Source organism: Leptonychotes weddellii, chromosome 8 (assembly GCF_054177405.1).
Source record: "Leptonychotes weddellii isolate Sample4059 chromosome 8, ASM5417740v2, whole genome shotgun sequence".
Classification (NCBI taxonomy): Eukaryota; Metazoa; Chordata; class Mammalia; order Carnivora; family Phocidae; genus Leptonychotes; species Leptonychotes weddellii.
Window position 1 is genome coordinate 43,243,578 of NC_138376.1, and position 24,255 is coordinate 43,267,832.

At 41.3% G+C, this 24,255-nt stretch overlaps 1 long non-coding RNA gene across 2 annotated transcripts in view; it reads right to left on the reverse strand.

Moving 5' to 3' along the window:
• Nucleotides 1-24,255, reverse strand: part of LOC145723020 (uncharacterized) — a 31,036-nt gene that overhangs the window by 4,380 nt on the left and 2,401 nt on the right. For both annotated transcript variants that reach the window (XR_014147731.1, XR_014147730.1), the window contains exon 2: nt 1,363-1,434. This is a non-coding gene — a long non-coding RNA (uncharacterized LOC145723020). The remainder of the gene's footprint in view (nt 1-1,362; nt 1,435-24,255) is intronic.

Sequence of the window (24,255 nt, forward strand, 5' to 3'; positions counted from 1 at the left end):
AAAAAAAAAAAAATTTAAGTAACATTCATCAAATTACAAAACAACCTTTTCTGAACATTAATAATTAACAATGTCTTATCATATGTATATTTACATAATAGACTAAGGTTCCTACAGTTTGTTTATAATGTTGTATTAGAGATCGATTATTTTTTTGAAGATTTATTTTAGAGAGAGAAAGAGAGAGAGCGTTGGGGGGGTGGGTAGAGAGGTGGGGGACAGAGGGAGAGGGAGAGGGTGAGAGAGAATCTCAAGCTGACTCTCTGCTGAGCATGGAGCCAGACACAGGGCTCGATCTTACGACCCTGAGATCATGATCTGAGCCAAAATCAGGAGTCATACACATAACCCACTGAGCCACGCAGGTGCCCTTAGAGATTGATTATTAAACAGATTTCAAACTCATGCATTTATTTATCCAATGTATATTTTTTGAGCATCAGTCATATGTCAGGCACTGTTCTGACTCTGGGGATACAGCTGTGAACAAGTAGACAAAAATTCTCCCTCAGGAAGCTTACTCCATAGGCAGGTATTTTCTAATGTTGCCCTTTGCTTTTTTAATTTCTAGTCCCCTTATTCCAGTCCAAAAATTCTCTCCAGTGGCGCCTGGATGGCTCAGTTGGTTAAGCGACTGCCTTCAGCTCAGGTCATGATCCTGGAGTCCCGGGATCGAGTCCCGCATCAGGCTCCCTGCTCAGCAGGGAGTCTGCTTCTCCTTCTGACCCTCCCCCCGCTCATGCTCTCTCTCTCTTTCAAATAAATAAATAAAATCTTTAAAAAAAAAGTCTCTCCAAAGCTGGCCTTCTAAGGACCCTCCAGTGGGCTGCTTTGTTATATAACTCAAGAGCGCACACATACTCAAATGCCAACAAAACCTCCATAGCTGCACAACACAGCAGTCCTGTGAGTGGAGTCAAATGTAGTGCAACCCACCGTCCTGCAGGAAGCAAGGAGAATGAGTTCTACCTAATCTCTAGTGCCAGAATGTGGTACCTACTTCCAAAAGGGCTCCAACACTCCTCACCTCATGGTATTTGTGCCCTTGCATGGTCTGCTTTCACACCGAATCAGGGTAGGTTTGTGTGACCAATAGAATATGGCAGAAGTCACATTGTCTGACTTCCAAGGCTGAATCACAAAGGCATTGCAACTTCTCCTTCATTTCTTGAATTGTGCACTCTGGGCGGTCAGTGGCCATGCTGTGAGGACATTAAGCAGCCCTGTAGAGAGGCCCACATAGAGAGGAACTGAGGTCTCCCACCAACACCCAAGACAAACTTGACAGCCATGACCACCTTGAAATAGAGCCTTCAGCCCCAGTTAAGCTTTCAAATGACTGTAGCCCCATCTGACACCTACCTGTAATTTCATGGGGAACCTCAAGTTGGAACCACTTAGCCAAGCTGCTCCTAAATTCTTGACTCTCATTGTCTGTGAGAAATAATAAATGAATTATTGTTGTGTTTAACCACTGAGTTTCAGGAAGATTTTTACACAGTAATAGACAATTAATACACAGGGTTAGTATCAGCCAAACTCTTAAAAGTGCCCAGACACTGCCATCTCATCCCATAAAGCACTTGTAATACCCTCTTTCTAACCTCAGGAAATGCACACTGGGAGTTCATAAGCAGTTGATACAATAAACTGATAGAGGCTACTGTGTAAAATATTGCAAATGTGTCAATAGTATATATTTTCTCTGCCAAAACATTTGTATTTTTAAAGAATTCTTCAGGTTAACAAACATTAGGTGTTTTCCTATATAAATCACTGTGCTGGCCCCTCTGTGGGGTGCACGAGTGAACAGAGAAGAGACTCTTCCTTTAAGCAGCTTATAAGGTAACAAAGGAGACAAAAGGCAGAATATGAATTGAGGCAGATAGAATTTGAGTTGAGATTAGAAAGAGGAAGAGAATTCAAAAAGAACCGAAGTGTGTGAACTAAGGTCCATGACTGATGAGGATGATGTCTTGGTAGGTGACTTTTGGCAATTCTATCATAACAATAATGAGTACTCACTTGTTGGGAGTCTATCCTATGCCAATCGTCAATATATGATCTAATTTAATCTTCATAGCACAATCCGTGAAGGAACTATTATCTCCTTTTTACAGGTGAAGAAACAAAGGTTCTAAAATGTCAAGCCACTTTCCCAAGATCACCCAGATGGGAAATGGTGAAGCTGGGTGCTGACCTCACATCTTTTTGATGTCGAAATCAACACAAAGTCTCCCCACTACACCAATGAAAACAAGCAACTTTCCTAAGGACTCATCAACACATGCATGATCCCTGCGTCTTCCTGGGCCACTTATGTCACCAATCTTCCCTCCAAAAAAATGCCACTAGGATGTGTTGACAGCTTAGTTTTGATTTTAAAGAAGCCAGTATGTCTTTAGACAAATCAATTCCAGAAGGAGAGTTTTGGAAAAATGCTGTGGTAACATAATGCATCTCAAAATTTCCAAGGGAGAGAAATAAGCTGTCAGAGGAAGCCCAGGGGCTCTTTGGTGAAAACACATTTTCCTCATTGCTCATGTCTAAACCTTCTGTCTTCTCTCTGCTCTTCCAGGAGCCTGACTGAGTCAACCTCTGGCAAATTTAAGCACCACATATATTTTTATATGGCACCATTCACTTTTCAACACTTGGCTTTGCATTCTGACAATTTAGCTCAAGTATTTGGATGAAAAATGAGTAGGACTGTTTTCTTCATTTACCCCCTACCCCTTTTAATACTTTTAAATTTATAATTTACATACAATAAAATACACAACTCTTACGTGGACAACTCAATGGTCTTTTACATATGTATACATCTATAAGTCTACCACCCAGATCAAGATGGAGAACATACCTATCACCCCAAAAAGTTCCCTCATGCCCTTCTAGTCAATAACCGCTATTATGACTATTCTGACTTCTATCACCATCGTGTTTCCCATTCCTCAAATTCATATTAATGGATTAATATGTACTCTTTGGGGTCTGCCTCCTTTTGTTCATCATTTTTGCATTTCATTCATATTGTTGCATGTATCAGCAGTTTCTTTGTTATTGCTGAGTATTATTCCATTGTACTTTATATGAAATACTACTGAGAAATTATTAGATCTACTTGGTCAATACCTGAGCTCATCCTTTATATTTTTGGGGGTCTGCCTCCTTTTATTCGCTTTTTTTGCATTTCATTCATATTGTTGCATGTATCAGCAGTTTCTTTGTTATTGCTTTATATGAAATACTACTGAGAAATTATTAGATCTACTTGATCAATACCTGAGCTCAACTACAAAAATGTAAATACAACCACCCAGACATACAAGATACATTACGTTATTATCTATAACCATTTCATCTTGCCTTGTTGTTCCTACTTTCTCTGGTAGCATAAGAACAATATACATATGACAATTAAAAATAACCCAATATATTCTGGCTGAAAACAATGTCTGTTTGTCCAAATTAACTTGGAGTGAATATTATTTCAACTCAAAGTTCCAACCCCCAATGAGGGCTATTTCTGTCTTCCCAGAGTCATGGCTAGATGGAGGGGAAGATGTTCCTACCTTCAAGGCAGCAAGAGGTGGGGTTTCAGACAAGAATCACCCTCAAGGTCTTTGCTGGTCTGTTGCCCACTGAGAGTCTAGTCCCTTGGGTATTAGGATTCCACTCACTGTAGCGCTCGCTGGTCTGCGCCAGTGCCTCCTGCGGGAGGTTCCTACACTCAGCAATCTCCCCATCTCAACCAGTTCTCTCCCCACATCTGCATGCCCCTTGGGTCCCCAAAATTCTCAGCTGCCTTTGCTGCACCCAACTGGAGGATGATGGGCTCTAGGGGGCTTCCTTCTGACCCACCAACTTAGATCCCTCGGATATTCCTAAAATAGCACCTGAGCTGCCCCATGCTCAGCACCATGATTAACACAAGACCTACCTACATGGTTTGGGATTCTCCTGTGAAACATTTGAGAAGCTATGACTAAGTCCCACACCAGGCATTTCCCAACCTTTCTGGATTTTCCCTGCTGCCCCTTGCCCACCCCCATGCCAGGATTCAGCCCTCAGGAGGGAGCCAAATCATTCCTGTCTGACCTCTTTGCCTTGTTCTCCTTCTCCCTCTCCTTTGTGATGGGGTCTTGTCATAGTCATTTCATCTGCCTTCAAACACTATGGTTTACAGAAGTGTTCTCAACTAGGGCTGCACATTAGAATCACTAGGAAATGTTTTTTTAAAAACAGCAGTACCTGAACTTTGTCTTAAACCAAATAATTGAATCAGAGTCTCTAGAAATAGAACGTAAGCATTAGTATTTTTTTAAGGCTCCCTTAGTGATTCTGATAAGCGACCAGGGTCAGAACTCACTGGTTACAGTAAACCTCTGATTTGAGTCAGTCAGGCTTAACTTTTGATAGGTAAAGAGAAATTTTTGAGATGTAGAAAATCTCTTTTTGATGTAAGACATTGTATTGCTAAAGACTTAAGAATGTCAGCTCTGAGGGTTCTAGAGGGGAGGGGGGTGGGAGGATGGGTTAGCCTGGTGATGGGTATTGAGGAGGGCACATTCTGCATGGAGCACTGGGTGTTATGCACAAACAATGAATCATGGAACACTACATCTAAAACTAATGATGTAATGTATGGGGATTAACATAAGAATAAAAAATAAATAATAAATAGAAAAAAAAATTAAAAAAAAAAAAAGAATGTCAGCTCTGAGAACCAAAGCCAACAAATGACTTCTTTGCTCGGGACTAAGAGAACCTATTATTTCCCCGAAATAACAAAATCCATCGATTCCATGTGTGGAGAGATGAGGGATGTTATTGAGTAAGGGGATTTTTAAAAATCAGTTTAATATTTTCAAAATGTCATCCCCATTTCCTCTCATTTCATTCACTTACTATGGCCCACATTACTCCAGAAAGGTGTGGTCAGGACCCCACTGCTGTAGCACTATAAAGAGGACAAATAAACGGTCACTCGCATGTCATGACTGGAGTAACAAGAGAGGACTCTTTTCATTTATTGAACAAATATTTACTGTTCACTTGGGGTCATGTGCTTTAGTATATAAGAACTGCAGATGGAGAAACCTGTTCTCTCCTCGTAAGAACCTATCCTGAAGAGAAGGCAGCGATATTGAACTAGGGACCTCAGGCACAGAATCGTGAGGGGCAAGGTGAGGAAGGACACTCTGTGAGAGTTCTAAGATGAGATGTGAGGTCCAGCTCAGGGCACACCCCGCCGTCCATCTTCCTCGTTAATATTTCACTTTCCCCAATACCCCCACTCCTGCCCCCACAAACACTTTTCACACGAACATGCACGGGAGCCATTGCCTCAGTCATGGGACGTTCTTCCAGCCAAAGTAAGATCTGAGGAAGAATGAAGATAAGGAGGGAGAGGTTGACTCATAGTCTGAGCAGGTGAGCTGGGTGGAACCCCAGGGCTGTAAGAGAGGCCAGTAGGGAAGGAAAACTTGCTAGGAGACCAGAAAGAGTTGAGCACTGAAAATAGCCAAGAATCTGTCAGAAAGGTGAGAGAGGGGGTGCCTGGGTGGCTCAGTCAATTAAGGGTCTGCCTTTGGGTCAGACAGAGCCTGGGATAGAGCCCCACATCGTCTTGGGCTTCCTGCTCAACAGGGAGCCTTCTTCTCCCTCTCCCACTTGTCCCTCCCCCTGTGTGGGCTCGCTCTCTCTCTTTCTCTCAAACAAATAAATAAAATCTTTAAAAGAGAGAGAGGGGAAAAAGAAAGGTGAGGGAGGCAGAGAAAACCAATTTGTTCTTTATAATTCCGACCAGGCCAGTTTCCCTCCAGACACTTTGAGATTAGAAAACAGGGAAATTGCTGTCCTTTGGGAAGACAGGAGAGTGGTCTTTTACAACCTTATTGTTTCTCCTGTTGTGGACTTTTCTTTTGTTGTTATTGTTGCTATTGATGTGGACTTTTCTTACCAGAATTTAAAAGTTCTCACATCATCTATGAAACTCAGGAAGACAAAAAGGTTTGGAGTTTTCACTCAATTTGCAGCAGATAGAGCAAGATGGGGATAAAAAAATCAAGATGAAAGTTTAGACTGGTTAAGTCAGAAGATGAAGATGCTACACATGTCCCTATCACTTAAAGAGGAAAGGAAAATAGACCTTTCCCTTTATAGAATGTTCCCTCAGCAGGGAAAATATCCCTAAAGCAGAGAAAAGGGTGGAGAATCGATTCTGATGAAGAGAAATTAAAAAGATATTCTTTTAATCCTTATCTAGGGCACTAAGAAAACGAGCCTTGAAAATAATCCACTACACTGGTAATTACCAGCTAAATGAGACAGATGCTTTCTTGTCAGGCACCTTCATACCAAACACCTCAGAGAGAGCAAAATGAATTGAGGTAAGAAACAAAGCTAGAGTTCCTTGAATTTCACACTTTTTGCAGACAGAGTTCGGGAATCCATGAAGACCCCTCCCCTATCGCAAAAAAGTTAACTGCATAGACTGAGGGGTTGAGTCACCATAAATCAAAATAACCTTTAGAAAACACACTCAGCACGGAAAGCCATAATTATCTCAAGTTGCATCCTTGCCAGCAAGTGGTTTTTGACCAAAGAAATTGGTGATGCAAAGGCTATCACCCAAGTGATAAACTTCTAAAAGTCATCAAGCAGAAATAAAATAATCAAAATTTCAGGGCACTGATTTTAACTTTTATTCTTAGACATGTGGGGACAGGGAGTATAGCAATAATTTAGAGAAGATATGAAATAATATACCTATGTTTTGAATTAACCAGCCAGAATTATTTGCTATTTATTCTTTTCTGTTATTCTTTATTATTTAGCTCATTATTATCTCATTTTGTTTTTTAATTCTAATCAAGAAGCATTTTGTTGTTAAAAGAAAACAATCCAGAAATCCTCTTGAGTTGGTACTAAAAGGAGTTTTGTCCTAAGGAATCAGGGTATCTTCTGGAATCCAAGGGTAGCAATACAGCTGGCCCTGGGGGGGCCTGGGACACCATTTGGAACCAAGCAGGATTCTGTCTCTCACACACTGACATGGATTCTTTGGTCAGATCCTCCCTACACTCGTCCTTTCTTTCCGTAGTGTAGGTCACTTCCTTACTCATCAGTCACGTGGCCCCAAAGGTCTGCTCAAGATGGTGGTTTCCCATCTGAGTCCACATCAACGTGTAAACATAGCAGTTCAAAAATTGGTCCCAATTTAAAATTATCAGGAGAAGGAATCTAACTGGCCAGCGAAGATCAAGTATGCACTTCGGGTCCACTCCAGACTACGGGAGCAGAGTGTGTGCTGAGGGTCCCATGACCTGCCACCAGCTCAGCAGGGACGGGACTGCCTGAGATGAGAGCCTGGGCAGGTGGGAAGAGCAATATGAAGGACAAGCAGGGATGATGGGGGAAGGGTTGGCCACCTCTCCGAGCACTTGTGTTACAATCAGGGCTTAGATGTTTTGTCCTCCAGGAGAATGTCAACTGGTGGGGAGAGGAGAGCAATGCCTTTTTAGCTTTTTTATTTTGTTTACTTATTTATTTTTTGAGATTGAGTGTAAGGGGGTTAGGGCAGAGCGATTGGGAAAATCTTAAGCAGGCTCCATGCCAAGCCCAAGCCCAGCTCGGAGCTCCATCTCATGACCCTGAGATCATGACCTGATTCAAAATCAAGGGTCCAACGATGCTTAACCAACTGAGCCACCCAGGTGCCCTGCCTTTTTCCGCTTTTTAAATAAGTGCTTCTTTTTATCCATTTAAGGGTATTACATGTTATCTCTCACAAAATAAGCATTAAGCAATGGGTACTGAATGAATAAACAAAAGGCAAGCTAAAATACATTTCGGGGAAATATTGTCCAAGAATATCAGTGGTTTTTCAGTTTAGTTTGGCTTTCTGAGCCTGTATCAAAGAGCTTAAAGTTCTAATAGCTCTCTTCCAGATGACTTAATTTAATTACTAATCTAGAAGTAGAAGATATAAATATTGCTGGGGATATACCAGAACTGTATTCTAAGACTCATGACCAGTGGGGTCCACTTTGTACAAGTTAGTACCCTGGGGCTATGGACTAGAAAGGGACACACACAGCAGAGCCAGGGTGGGAGTTACTGCTGATTCCCCACACCCAAGGACACACCCCAGCCTCAGCTCAGTCCGTTCCTGTAGCAACCGAGCCACAGAGGTCCCAGGCCTCTGTCTTTGACAGTAGAGACACTTGCCTAATGCGATATTAGCTCGTTCATTATTTAAAACCTTGGAAATATAATATTCTGTAGTCAAACTTCAAATGGTTATAGTGAAGCCTGTCACTGGACTGTTTAATCAGTATTTATTGAACACCCCGTCCGCACCCAGCTCTGTGTCCTGTGTTAGAGACACTGTCATGCCAGGCACGAAGCTGACAACCTAGCAGGGACTATGGATTTTACACATTAGAATCTATAATTAAAGGCCCAATTTGATGTAAAGAGCTATGCTCTCTATGACTTTGGTAGTTCTGCTAAATTCCCTTTGGGTTCTTTATTGTATTCCCTGGAGGCCCCTGCAGAAGAAAATGATAAACTTAAGTATTTTTGCCATACAGTGATTAATGCTAACAGAAATACAGGAAAAGGGGTCCTTATTATGAAAAGAGAATGGGAGAAATGCACATTATTTTTCCCCTTTCTCTTGGTTCTTTGCAGGTTCTTCTGAGGGCAGGCCCATTCACTTGTAACTGCATGAGAGGCTAAAACTCAGAGGAAAACTCATCATTCTGGAGAGAGGAACCAGGAACCAGGACCTGGAGCTGGGGAGGATGGCTGAAATCTCAGAAAGGGGTCCCCTAATTCTGTATATGAACTGACACAAGTCCTGAGATCTCCCTCAAGCTGCACATGCATTTGTTACACCCCCAGGAGCAGAGCAAAGGCCTTGAGAACTGAGCTACGACAGAGGCCATGACCCAGTTCCAGACGAACCCTGGGTGGCCAGGGGCAGACCCCACAGCATAGCAAAGCCTTTGAAGTCTGCACCACTGAAAGAGGGGAGACAGAACTGGAAGTCTGAACACCACGGGCTGATTGCCTGGTAAAACAAAGTAAAGAAAAAAAAAAATCAACATTCTCCAGATGATTTTAACAGGACATAGAGTCTTGCTACAGAATATTCTGAATGGGAGGAGTGGGACTAGGATGAAGTAAATGAAACACTTGCTTTGGGTGCAAAATTTAAAGGAAAGGGGGACCAAAAGAGTCAGTAATCAAGATAAGTGATATTTGAACACAAGATCTTAAAGAGTCAGACTTGATGCAAAAAATTTCATGATGAACAAAATATCAAGATTTTAAGTAAAGACAGGATCAATATTGCTGATTTTTCCTTTTGTATCAAGTTCTAATATGACTCAGCACAGCACCGTTACTGGTGCTGGAAGCCAATGGAAAGGAGCCCCCTGGTGTAGTCCAGATGGTCAGTCTCCCAAAGTCCCCAGTAGAGCAGAGAGAGATGGCAAGTAAATCCAGAGAGGCAAACAGAAGATATCCAGGACCCCTAGAAAAACTCAGGTATGGCAGACACCATGTATCACAAAAGTAGACAGGTATACATCTGAAAATGAGGATGTGTTGAAAGGGTTTACAAGGAACAGTGAGACTCCCTTGGCTCTCCCCAGCAGGAGACCAGAGCCCCTGGGGAATTTGAATTAAGAAATTGGGGCCAAGGAAAAAAATACAATTGGTGAAGGGGAGGGTTAAGTGAAAATCTGCATACTGAACCAGGGACAGTCTCACCAGCAAACCACAATCTCCTTTCTTTCTGCACCCTGATCTAAGAATACCTGCAGAGAGGTTTATCCAACACTGACCTACCTCTCATCCTCACTGGTAGCCTAGATAATTCATCTTAAGAAGAACCCAAGAATCCTAAAGAAAAGACCTGCAGATATTAACTTCAGTGGTTGTAAAACATGTCTACAAATTATTTAGCATCGACCCCATCAAGAAGTGGAGTCTAGTTTCCCGCCCTGTGACTATGGACTGCCTTAGGGGCTCACTCATAGTGACCACAATGCTACAGGAGTGACACTGCATGATTTCCCAGACTAGGTCAGAAGAGGCCCTTCCTACAGCTTTCATCTCACTCTCTATCTTGAGACACATGCCTTTGGAACCCTGAGGTGTCATGTAAAACGTCCAGCTACTCTGTAGCTGCCACACTGGAGAGACCACAGTAAGATAGAGAAACGCCGGAAGAGTCCCAGGAGTTCCAGTCTCCAACTGTTGGAGCCTTCCTGGCCCAGGAGCCAGATAGTGAGTGCAGAATTTTCCAGATGACCCCAGCTCCACACACTCGGACAGCAACCTTACGAGAGCCCCTGGATGAGAACTACCTATTTGAGTCCACTTAATCCCCAGAATCATGAGAGATAATAATAATATGTGAGTGTTTCTGGTTTTTGCCACTGAGGTTGGAATGGTGTGTTATGAAGCAATTAAGGTAATCAGAACCATAACATTTGGAGTTCTCCCAAATAAAAATGAGGATTTCCATCCAGTTATCCCACAGTTGCTTCCAAATGGCTGTTTAGTCTTTACATGTAAATATGAATAACCGCTTACAAATCATCTCAGGAAAGCTATTAAATAAAAGGCAAAGACCAACACAATCAGAAAAAAAGGAACCTTGAGCAAAAAGAGACAATGCAGGGAAGAGAAGAAAACACGAACTTAAGTCTGAGAAAATATACCAAAAAGTAGAACACAAAAATTTTTGATGTGCAAGAGAAAAAGAATTGAAGAGGTAGAAAATCGATCCAAGGGGCCCAGCATCTGATGATAGAGAATGAATAAACAGGGGCGCCTGGGTGGCTCAGACGGTTAAGCGTCTGCCTTCGGCTCAGGTCATGATCCCAGAGTCCTGGGATCAAGTCCCGCATCGGGCTCCCTGCTCCTTGGGAGCCGGCTTCTCCCTCTGCTTCTCCCTCTCTCTCTCTGTCTCTCATGAATAAATAAATAAAATCTTCAAAAAAAAAAAAAAAGGAGAATGAATAAACTATCACTACACACAAGAACATGGATGCATTTCACAAACAAAGATTGAATAAAAGACACCAGACATAAAAGAAAACATACCATATGATTTCATTTACACAAAGTCAAAAACAGGCAAAATGAATCTCTGGAGCTAAGAGTCAGGTGGTGGTTATCTGTGAAGGGGTAATGACTAGGAAGGGCTGCTCATTTTCTGTTTCTTAGCGTGGGCACTAGGCTCAGAGGTGTATTCACCTCATGAAAATTTGAGCTGTTACACTCAGGAATTATGCATTTTTCTGTGTATATGTTCTACTTCAATTAAAAGCTCATTTAAAAAATTAAGGGATAAAATCGGTCCATGCACTTATATCCCAAGGCAAGACTAAAAAAAGACTCAGGACCTAACTTGTATAGATTCCCACTGGCCACATATAGGACAACCTAAATTGAGTGCTAAGAATAATAAATACAATGAAATAAAACATATCGAACATGTTTAAGTCCATGATAATAAAAAGCAGTCCCCATTGATCACCCTGGACAATGATGGGAAACCAATTTATTACTTTAAGTAAAGGGAAAGAATCAGGGCTTTATTCTACCATTCCTGTACAAATTAAACCTCAGAGGGACTGAAGAGTTGGTGAAGGGATTTCTCTTTATAGATCACTCCAGTTAATCCACTAGAAGGGATGATAGCACTAAAAGATCATCACTTTGCAATCCTCAATACATGAATGGAACAGTGGATATTAAGATCACAAAAAAGAGACAAGCAGTTATTACACACCTCACGATGGGAGCATTCGCCCCTACCTATGGAATGGTCCTGCTCAGGGGATTGAACCCAAATCTGACCAAACCTCTAAATACAGCTGCCAATCTCCAGAAACATAGCAGAGAGGCTCATTAAACACCACCACAGGGAGTCAATCAGCAAAATCCAGACTATGAGCCACTCTACAGGACAAATAACCAGTTTTTCAATGAAAAAAAAAATGCAAGGAGAAGAAGAAAGATGAAAAGGAAGCCTATAGATTAAAAGAGGCTTAAGAATCATATCAACCAGTTGTAATGTCTGGACCTTAGTGGCATCATAATTCCTCCCTCAAAAAATGTAAAAGATAAATAAATTAATAATACAAATGAATGAATGAGACAATCAGAGAAATGTAAACCTTATGTGGCTAGTCAAGGTTATTAAAAAATTATTGCTCTTTTTTTTAAGATTTATTTTATTTGATTTTATTTTAGAGAGAGCGAGCGAGAGAGGGAGAGAGAGTGCAAGTGGGGGAGGGGCAGAGGGAGAGGGAAAGGGAATCTCAAGCAGACTCCCCGCTGAGCAAGGAACCCAAAGCAGGGCTCAATCTCACAACCCTGAGATCATGACCTGAGCCAAAACCCAGAGTCGGATGCCTAACTGACTGAGCCACCCACGTGCCCCTAAAAAATTATTACTTTTTTTTTAGGCATGATATTTTCTTTGTGATTTTCTTAAAAGTATCCTTCTCTGTCAGAGATACACATGAAGTTCAGATAAAATTTGCTTAAGAGTGACTGGTAAGATGGACAAAGAGGGTGCAAGTATGAATGATGCCCCAGGAGAAAACAAGAATTGCTGGTTGCTGAGCAGGGTGATGGGTCTCAAGGGGCCATTATACTACTCTCTGTTCTTGCTTATAATTTTCTATTTAAAGTAAAGGCCTTTTCTCATCTCATGTATTATAATTATTTAAAAAAAACAAACACTGATGAAGCTCCTAAACCTACAAGCCCTCAACTTGAGGGCTTTGGCACTAAGTAGGAGCTTTCTAAGAGTGGAGGAGGAAAGGCACAGAAGCTGAGGAAGAGCAAGGATGCACAGGGTTCTGCGTAATGGTCCATCTCCCTCCTCTCCAAGCCTATCAGCCACTAGGCACCGTTATCTCGAAAAGGTATGTCAAAGCCAAAGCTATTGGCAATGAATTGTGTGAGACTAAGTATTTACTAACTAAAATGTCTTCAATTTTATTATTATTCATGTTTAGTAAGCAGTCTTTATTTTTTATTTTAATAAGTCATAGCCTCAGATTTATTAAGTTTCTTTCTCCAAAGTCATGTAAGTGAAAAGCAGCAGAGCAATGCAGTGAACTGTGATAGCCTATCTTTGTCTTTCTATCGTGCTTCTAGCACCTTTAAGAAACTCCTCCTTGACTCCATGTGGCTCCTGGTGTACTGTCATTCACAAACTCAGTCTACATCCCACGAGTGGTCATGAGATGCGGATGCACCAGTTAGACGTCCCTATGAACCTAACTACAGGAATTGATCAATCTTGGGCCTAAAACCCCAAAAAATATTGGGCCTAAAACCCAAAAAGATCACTTGGGATCTTTTCAAATATTGACATATGAGACAATTCTCTTTTTCATGGCTAAACTGTGAGTCCAGGGTTTCCTGTAGCCCTCTTTTCCAAAATATAGAGAAAATCTGCATACAGAATTAGGATAAGCAAAGAGAGGATAGATTGTTTGAGATCCCAAATCTAATCATGCCTGTAGCTTGATCTATCCCCAGACTTCAGAGTTACATGAACCAGGAAGTTTCTGAATGGGTAAGCTAATTTAAGTCAGGTTTTAGCCATTTGGGGCCAAAGAATACCAACTAATGGAAGCCTTCCCTCCATTGCAGGCTTCCCAAGCAACCATGCCACCTCTTATCAGAAATTTCATTTCTTATCAAAATTAGAGGTCCCTGGAGGTTATTCTAAGTAGGTTGGCACACATTAGATTCCTCTGAGCTTTTCAACAGTCAATCACTGAACAAATAATCACTGAGTGTCTACCATGCCCCAGTGTAGTAGATACCTATGTTTTGTCTGCCCAGTAGTCCCCTTTTTCTAGAAACTGCTCCTGCTCTTGGCTTGATCCACAATTGAATAGTTCGGGGTGGACAACTGACCAAAGGTAGCCAATGAAGGAAACCTAGAAAATTCCTCAGACTTTTAGATAGCCCTATTCCTCTTCAAGGGAGGCAGTCAAAGACTAAAAACGCAGTAACTATCCATGGCCCCTTGTCCCCGTGTGGGGGACTAAAGGTCACATAGGGAGAGGAGCAGAGACAAGAGACAAGGAGAAAGCCTTGCCAACTTTTATTGTTCCTGAACTCCAGCTATATTCCTGTCCTTGTTAAAGTTGGTTTTTTCAGCTTTTCCTGGTATTCTTTATTTTGTGTACCTAGCTCTGAATGATATCTGTCATTCACTTGGAACAATTTCATATACTCTGGCACAAGGTCGTGGTCTAAGGACATAATATAACCAAACCACAGTCCCCACGCTCAAGGAGCTTAACGTACAATGTGAAGACAGGTACAGAAATGTGATTGATTTCAGAACAGAGTGATAAGCTCTGTGAAGGGAGCGAGCACAGGGCTTGTGCAGCCCATGGAGGACACGCCCAGAAAAGCTTCCCAGAACACGTTACTTGCGGGAACTGAAGGACCACGAGGGGCTAGACCAGGGTATCTCAACCTCAGCACTATTGACATTTGTGGGCTGATAATTCTCTGTGGACGGCGGGAGGGCTGTCCTGTGATGTGTAGGATATTTAGCAGCATCCCTGGCTTCTAGATGCCAGTTGCACCGCCAGCCATGCGAGTCAAAAATGTCCGCATACACTGCCAAATGTCCCCCGGGGGGGCACAAACTGATCCCGTCTACCCAATGTCTTCATAATAACAATAGAGGGGTGTGCTGCCTGAAATGCAGCCAACATAAAATAATGACTGCCTTATGGAATAACAACGTGATTTCCTCATAAAAGGTATCCTTCGTGGCCACATGTTGACAGCTCGCTAGCAACTAAATTCCTCAAGCTGTGTCTTGGAGCACGCCTTGGGAAATATGTTGACACATTCTTGTTTCAGGAGGATGAATCCCTTGGCCACCAAGTCCTGCTGGGAACCACTTCCTTCTGAAGAGGCTTTTGTGTCTTTGCTGTAGATGATTAAAATTTCTCCACAGAGGAGTCTCACTGCCCATTTATAAAAATAACGTCAACAGCCCAATTTTCATGATCCCGAAGCAATCATGGTGGCGTCTATCATTTTGGTTTGGAATATGGTGTACAAAATATTATGGAATGCCTCTTTATTTGTTTTTCAGAAATCACAACCAAAGGCCAATTACTTCAAATCCTGCAGGATGCTGGGAAGTCTTTTCTGGGTTCTCTGAACATGCCACACATAATAAACTTGTTTCTTTACAAATAGGGTACCTGAGGCCAGGTAACGTGAACTGGTACAATCACTTTTCATTCCTTCCAGTTACTTAGGAAAGGACTAACCCTACTTCTTATGACGTCTGTTTTCTGTATTCTTGAATCTTCTTTCAGGGCTATAGGTTCACTGAATGATCTGTAAGTCAGAGAAAACAACACCTCCCTCATAGGGTAATAATAAAGATTAAAGGATAATACACCATACCTCACTGATCTGAAAAAGCACAGTTCCCCCACCTCTGAGCATCTGCAGAATGGGAACGTATCTTGCAATCTACGGCATCTCAGCCCTCCACCAGCAAGGGAGCGGTCCCAGTCCTGCTGTCCTCACCTGCCTACACACTAACTTGTTGTTGACCCTCGTGGCATGACGGGCGACTCCTCAACTGTCAGTGAACAGACCACTTCAGAACCATTTGAGGAAGGAGCGTGGGTTCTGGCTCTTGTCTGAAAACCTTCTGCTGACACTTCAAGAAAGCACCACACCGAACCTTGCAGATTAGGTGTCAGCAGTGTGGAAAGAAATCCCAGAGGTCACAAGGGAGCCCCTTTGAAGAAATGCTGTGTCACCTACATTCTCATAGGTAAAGAAGAAAATGTTGGGTAGAGAAACAACAGCCTCAACAACCCTGAGTCAAAAAGTGATTTGAAAGAGTCCAAATCCAAAACAAACAAACAAACAAAACCCCCAAAAATAAACAACCACAGCATCAAAAATATTTTAGGAATTCCTTAATCAGTTGAATTTGCTCGTACTTTCCTTCTTCCATATGCCCAAGAGTGACACATGATGGAAAAAAACAACATTTAGCTAAGTCCAAAACAGCCCTTGCAAATGGGTATACAACAAAAATTCTACAATTAATTGCACATGTTTTCTTCCTTAGTGATACATAAAATGATGGCATACATCACATTTGTTTTAGATTTGAGGGAATACAATACAGAGAAGGCTGATACCGTGGTTCACACTTAGTTGGTTATCAACAAACTGTAGATGTTGTTTTTGCTAGGACTTAAGAGTTGTCAAATCGGGCCCAATCGAGAGCCAACACTGGAGGATAAACAAATTTATTCTGTGAAAAAAATCCCCCATATCAGGTGTATACAGACGATGCTATATAGTAGCTTAAGCATTGAAGTCCTCTCTATTGATTTCATTGGTGAATTTACATCCTCAGTATAATTTCAGTCCTCTCCTCCTTTATACGCTTTCCCTAGTTATCTTGTCTGTGTGACAGAGAGTCCAACGCATCAGGAGACAGGCAGAGCAAGAGACCTAGAAATTCAAGCCACGCTAACCCGCTGGCGTGTGCACCCATAACAATCCTGTACATTGTTAAGCTTCTAGTACTTTTGATTAAATCTCATGGGAATTTAAAGGAATTAAAGGAACAGCTTCTGAGTATGGAATTCCTCCAAACATGGCCCCATATCAGGAAAGATACTCAAAGAATATAAATTAAAGAAGAAAAGAAAAGCTCTAAAATCTCCAAATATTCTGGGGAAAGAAGTCACATTTGTTAATATTTTTAGTTGTATGAATACCTGTTATGGGCAAATGGATAAACAGAGGTAGAGGAATGTATGTGGAAACTTCATTTTATACAAACAGTAAAATGTGAAGTATATTCTCATATGAATGACAAGACTTCCATTTAATAGATGTTTGCCTAAAGCAAAACACATTATCAGTGTTAAGGTTCTACCTATAATATACGAAATAATTTTTCTTAAAACTTTCATAAAATTTAATAAGAATTTTGATTACTAATTCAATTCCAAAATGTAACTTTCTGTGAAAAGTTATCATAGAATATGTCAGCTCATTCTGCATCAAAATTATTCTGTAGAAGAATTTTTATAGTAATAGGTATTTTCCAAAAACTAGTTCAAATGTATGAATATACATATATAAATAATATCATATCATATCATAATGTATACTACAATATATGTATAAAAACATCCAGTAACCTTAACACGAATGCTTCCAATTGGACCCCTGCCAGATTTTGTTCCCTGTAGTCTGGACCAGTCACAGGACCCCACATGCTGGTGTCCTGTCCTACAAAGCTTGGGGATTGGTCTCTTCAAAATGAACCTCTGAGCCATGTCTGTGTTGTTGAGATAATAACCACCAGAGGGCAGGAAAGCACCTCATAATACCTTTCCTTCGGTTTTTGTTGTTGTTCAAGTCATCATGGAATTAGGGTGTTGGTTTTTCTGTTTGTATCTTGTAAGTCTTTCATTATATTAATTAATGAAGTTACATTTTTTAAAACCGAAAATAAGAGCTATTAGGACGTTTGTCATTGATTTTCCTAAAAGATCTCTCTAGGCACACTCCCAAATTTCTCCTTATGAATAATATTCCCATTTTTTTAGTAGTGCTTAGGATTGACATATTAATACAGGATGAAAGATAAAGACTTCCAGTTTTAACCAAGTAGCATATTAAATTAAACTGGGTGATTTTGGCAGAAGGATTCTTTGCAAGATTGATGTTCTATTATGTGAGTCTGAAAAGCAAGACAAAGGCGAATTGCTGGCGCCTCTGAAGTCTCATCCGAGTCTTACATCAAAGGAAATGAAATGTATTCCTTAATCTAATTTGTGCCTCTCTTTAAGTATAAAATCACTGCAAACCGAGGAACAATAAACTAGCGAGATATGATGTGTCCGAACACCGCTGAATAATAATTTTATTTGCACTGCAAATAAATAACCACCAAATAGAGAATGCCTACTGATTATCCTAAAAAGAATGACAGACAGTGGGGTTGTAACACTGATTCTTTTTCATGGGATTTTAAATCATTCCCCTGGAATTAGAAGCAGACAGCAGAGACTAATAAAAGCGACAGGGAGGACTGGAAGGGTGTGTGTTACATGCACAAAAAGGGCATAAAGCCAGTTGCACTGTGCCACCGCATCTGTTCTGGCTTCACACGGGTGTGGCCATGTGGGCCACTTTGAAGGTTGCAGTAGCAGAATCCAGAACTGCAACGTCAGGGAGAACAGATGCTGCAGGCTAGAGATGTGCATGGGCTTATTGCAAACCTGATGAAAGACAGGACAAGGTCCTTTTATTAAAAAAAGAAAGAAACAGAAACCCCTGCCACAGTAAGGGTTGTGAACCTGAGAACTAATGGAGGTGATGTGGCGGCAAGAATTCACCGAGATCGAAACTAAAATAGCAGGGGATGAAACCACGCAATAGCAACAGGTAAAAATGTCTTGGCAAGAAGTTGGCAGCATGAACCTAAAAGGCATTGAGAAGGTTTAAAATACAAATGGTGTCAGTTGGAAGACAGCAAATACCCACATTACCTTAGCAGGGCACCATTCCTGGGAAACAAATGGAAATGCATTTGGATAACAAAAACATACTTCTAGAAGCCTCGGGTAGATAGAATGCTGGAGTTATTAGCAGCAACCCCTACGTTTTTCTTTTCTTGTTTAACTTTTAATTCTAAGAATATGAACTTAGGGGTGCCTGGGTGGCTCAGTCAGTTAAGCATCTGCCTTTGGCTCAGGTCATGATCCCAGAGTCACAGGATCAAGCCCCACATCGGGTTCCCTGCTCAGCGGGGGAGCCTGCTTCTCCCTCTGCTCCTGCGACCTCATGCTCTCTCTCTCTCAAATAAATAAATAAAATCCTTAAAAAAAGAAGAAAGAAAGAAAAGAAAATGAACTTAAATCTTAGTCAAATAAAGGATACAAGACAGGAAGTCAGAAACCTGTAGTTTCTATTATTTGCCTGTTATGTGATTGAAACAGATAGTTTTGCTTTGCTGACTCAACGGTTCCCACAGTGTAAAATAAGATACATAACTACATCCTTGAAAAACAGAGCCAGGCAAATGTCCATCTCCCAAGTTTCTTCCAGTTCATGTTCTGACTCCTATTTGAATGACCTGGGCATTGATTAGTTATGATTTTGATTGCAGGTTGCACAATTATTTGCTTAACTTTATTTTTAATATGACAAACATTATGTGACAACAAGTCTAAAGTTGAAAATAGGTTAAATGTTCCTTGGTAGGATATTATTTTTCATTATTTATGAAACATCAATGGAATCTGAGGTATCCATTTGGAATGACGTAGTGGATCATCCAGTGGTTTGGGGGAAATGCTCATACTAGTTTATCACAGGGAGAAAAGGACACTGCAAAACAGACTGATCACACTTTAAAAAAAAAAAAATGACACCTAATGGTTAACAATACTCATCTCTGGCTGGCAGGATTCATCTACATTAAGAACAAAAGACTAAAGCACAAAAAATAGAAAATTAGACAGCAGTTGCAGATTTGTAGGACTGTGATTTTTATGTTGTGTGTGTGTGTATGTGTGTGCGCTTTTCTACAACATAAACAACGCAAAGACAACGGATATCTTTTTGGAGACTTCAAAAGTCTCAGTTCCACTGTAGCCCATGCAAGGAAGCAAAGCTCAGAGCGCCCCCCGGGTCATTTAGAAGGATATTGGGTATTGTTTTCAAGCAGACATTGCCTGTTCTTTGGCTCACTGGCCATTTGGCCTCCCAGCAAGAACAACCACCTTCCTGATCCCTGAGAGGATATGAATCAGGTCTCCAGGTGAATGGAACACAATAACTGCTTGCCCCTGGGAACCCTGGCCAACCTGTCCTCCTGACCCGTCCCCCACCTTACACACCAGCAGAGGCCAGCTGAGGAAACACTGACAAGTAGCAAAGTCAACCAAACTAGAAAGCTAGTCTTGCAAGTGAAAAAAGTATGCAAAGCGCAATCCCAGTTTTTTTAGTTTAAAAATTATAACAGCAATAACACATCAAAGAAGTTCACCAAAATGTTAATCATGATTATCTCTGTGTGGTGGGACTATAAGTGCCTTAAATTTTCTTATTTTGTTCATCTCTGTTTTCTAAATATTTTGTAATAAATATGTATTATTTTTAATTTTAAATAAAATGATTAAGAGTTATTTTGTCAATTTGAGCAAGCCAACAATTTAGGATCCCATAGCTATAAATACACCCATATTAGAACCCATATTTATAAGTATTTATAAAAAAGTATAAATTTATATTTATGAAATATAAGTAAAAGCTTTCTAAGGATTGAATGGTTAAAAATATTGGGATTTTTACTAAATTTACTGAGGTGGTCCTGTGTTTTTTTCTTCTTCTTTTTTTAGAGAGAGAGAGAGAGCACCTGCTAGCAGGGGTGGGAGGGGCAGAGAGGGAGAGAGAGAATTTTAAGCGGGCTCCACACCAATGCCCCCAAGTGGCCCTGTGTTTAATGGTGGCCAGCTTTGGCGTTCACTCCCCTGGCATCCCATCTAGGGTCTTTCCTTGAAGGAATGTTCTTCCTTCCATCACCTACTACCAAGACACTTTTCTCTACTTTCCATTTGGGGCCTGCCTCTCCCATTCCTGCTGACTTTTATAAGCAAGGATCTACCCTCACCATATCCTACACTTCCTAGCCCCTCCATGAAGGACCCAGCAGCCTTCCCTGGTTTCTGTGCAAGTCTCCAGGGGTTTGTATGTTTGCACAAAGCTCCCAGATCAGTGCCTATTGGGAAGCTTTTTGCTTCTTCTACATGACAGAATAGGCTTGAACCTCAGCCTGCCCTACATTGCCCCTTGAGTCCCAAGGGCTCATCGCAGGTATGCCTCTCTCTCAACTTCTTTGAAATGTTTCTACTCTGAATCTCTATCAGGGCCAGGCCTAAACAAAGACCAAAGGAGACCAGCAGTGGCTCAGTCACTTCCCTGGGCATTCTTTAATGAAATATGAATGGCTGGCACCTATTATGTGTCACCCTGGAAGGAGAAACAAATTGTCCTCCCTAAACGAATAAATGAATGCATGCTTTGGGAGACCAAGGACTCACTTCCTTGACCTTCTGGGAACAAGGCTTAAGCCTCTTTTTCCTAAGTCAGTGTCCCAGACAGCAGAAGCACCAGGCAGGCCATATAGACACAATAGGTATCTTGGGATCACAAGCTCACCATCTATTTTAATGCTCAAAACTGTCCGAGGCAGGTTTTTATAACCCTCATTTTACTGATACAGAAACTGAGGCCTGCAGAGGTTAAGAAATTCTGCACCAGTCTTGTCCCTGGCAAATGTTAGAGAGACACTTAAATACAAGTCATTTGACCCCATTCCAGATAGTCTCTGCTGTATCACGGTTCACTATGGGAGTCATTTCGAGTTTGGTCACCTGTGGCATTACCAGCTGGTTGTGTGTTTCAGGGGATTTGCTTCAGGTGGAAATAAGGGAATCCTAGGAGAATCCAACCTGGGTCTGAGAGGTAGATGTCAAGCAATATTTCTCAGTTTGTACTCACCTTGCACATTTTACATGAGGCAGTCCTATATGTTTCAGGGTGTTTAGCATTCCTGATCCCTGTCCACTAAAATCTGATTGAAACCATCCAAAATGCCTCCACACATTTTCAAACACTCCTGGAGGGACTCTGCCTTCCCAGGATGAGAATGCAGGAGTCTGAGAACCTCTGATTTAAAAGCAGGGCCTATATTGCTAATAGGTGACAACTGGAAACAATAATTATATCAATAGGAAAATAATTACTAGACAGGGCAGATAATTTGAACTGCGCTGACCTGGACTAAGTCGGAATTCGTACTGAACATCTGATTTGATGGCTGATGTAATCAACAAACACTCCATGGGTTGGCTGCCAAGATAATGCATTATGAGCATAATGAGTGTTGTGTGATTTCATTAGAATGGAAAAAACCAATATCTACATCTTTGACAGAGTACGTGTCTCTCTCAGTTGTCCCTTGAATTGGCGATGATGAGCCCTTTAGTGTCCCAGACCCTCATTAATGTTAAATTCTTTCTAATTGACAAAGGGAGCCATCGAGACAGTACTAATGGACCCTGGCAGAAGTAGCTGTGTCAGGTGCTGTAAATGAGAAAAGCTCGACCTTTCCGAAGAGAGGCAGAGAAGAATTAGAAGCCTTGACGATTCCCCCTACCTCCATGGAAACAAGTAGTTTCTTTTACTGGCACACAATGCTTTTACACAGATACCATCTTCAAGGGCCATTTTCTCCTGGATGTTGTTAACAGATGAATGAGCTTTCCTGTTTGACGAGGAGAGGGGATTGTGTGCTAGAGCCTGTGGGGAGACCCCTCCCATAAATCCAACTTATCTCCATCCATAGCGAACCATCGGAATCACACAAGCAGCTGCTGCAAAGGGCTTTGTGCTGCGCTGTTTTTCTCATAGCGAGCCTTGCCTGGTTCTCAGACGGCCGAAGTGGGTGCCTTTCATTTTCTCTCGGGCGGCTTCAGGGCTACAGTTTGCTTGGCCCCGAGTAAAGATTACATGGCAAAAGCAGCCCTGATCTTATTCTACCCAATTTGCTAGATGTTATCTCACTCTTTAAAGAGCCCAGAAAGAAAGATTCAGAAAGTCAAGCGATCTGCTCTCTCTCGCAGACGGCACAATCATTTACGACAGCTATGACTGGGCACTTTTCAGCCTCATACAAGGGGGACTATACAGGTTTCAAGAAAGTATTTTTGGTTCCATTTTTCTTTCTGAGTCACTGGAGAACTGAATTCTCCAAAAGCCCTGTGGTGTTGTGTAAAATTCTTTGCCCAAGAGAGGATGCCAGGATGCTCATATCATCTCTCTAGAACCTTGTTTCATAGGTAACGATTCCAGAAAACGTATTTATTGAGGTTCCTAAAATAGATTCAGGTACCTCCTTTAATCTTAGGAATCTTAAACAGTCAAGAGCCAAATTTATCAGGAAAAAACAATTACAGCTCACCAAAACCTTTCCTCAACCCTCTCAAATCTCTAATAATTGTAAGTAGCTATCGACACCTGACCAAAATGACTCACCAGTAATAAATCATCTTATCTTCTTTATTGTTCAATGTTCCTCATATAAAAGCCCACATGATAGTTTCCTTCCTGAGTTGAGAGCTAGGATTTTTTTCTCTCTCTCCTACTGGATGGACAAGGAAGATAATGAGACTGGTACCCTCAACTGTCTCTTGAGTCTAAGGTCAATGTTAACTTCTATGCTCCAAAGAATAGTTTAATATAAAAATTAAATAGTTTAATATTAAAACCACTCTTACTCTTTAACTTCTTGGTTCTTGAATCTTTTTTTTTTTCCTCTTGTTTTAATGGTTTTGCTAGCTCATTGCTTGAGATGTGTTAACGTAAGCTGCCTCCCCTCTGCTTTGGCTATAGGTACAATATAGTGTTTAGGATTTTCTAAAATATTCCTAATCTCATATTTATTCCCAATAGTCTATCTAGTTCACTAAAGCTAGAACACCACCCAAGGTCATAAAACCATGAGCTCCAATGTGGTAGTAAAATGTTCTCACAATCCTCGTATGCCAAAGCCTCACAGATGGAGAGGGCGGTGAGCTGCTTAGCAAATTGAATAGTTCATTCATCTGATGGATTTGACTTTGAACTTCTACATCCTCTGTAACAAATATTTCTTTTGAGGTCTGTTTTCATTTCACTACATCCCTCTCTTAATATAGGAAGCTGCCTCAGTACATGGGGAGATTTTAAAGTCCCTAGGAAGAATTCCAACAGCCCTTCCCAAAAAAGAAAACAAGAATAGAAGAGAACCTTTCTTACTGGCTTTTATTGAAGATTGAACTGTCACAATTAGAGATGCATCCTTTGATTTAGAGATTTGTCTCACTTGAAAATTTAAGGGGCACCTGGGTGGCTCAGTTGTTATGATCCCAGGTCATGATCCCAGAGTCCTGGGATCCAGCCCCATGTCGGGCTCTCTGCTCAGGGGGAAGCCTGCTTCTCCTTCTCCCTCTCCCCCTACTTGTGTTCCCTCTCTCACTGTCTCTCTCTGTCAAATAAATAAATAAAATCTTTTTTAAAAAAAAGAAAATTTAAGGAAAGGATGAGTGCAAATGTGTCTCTATCCTTATGACATTTACT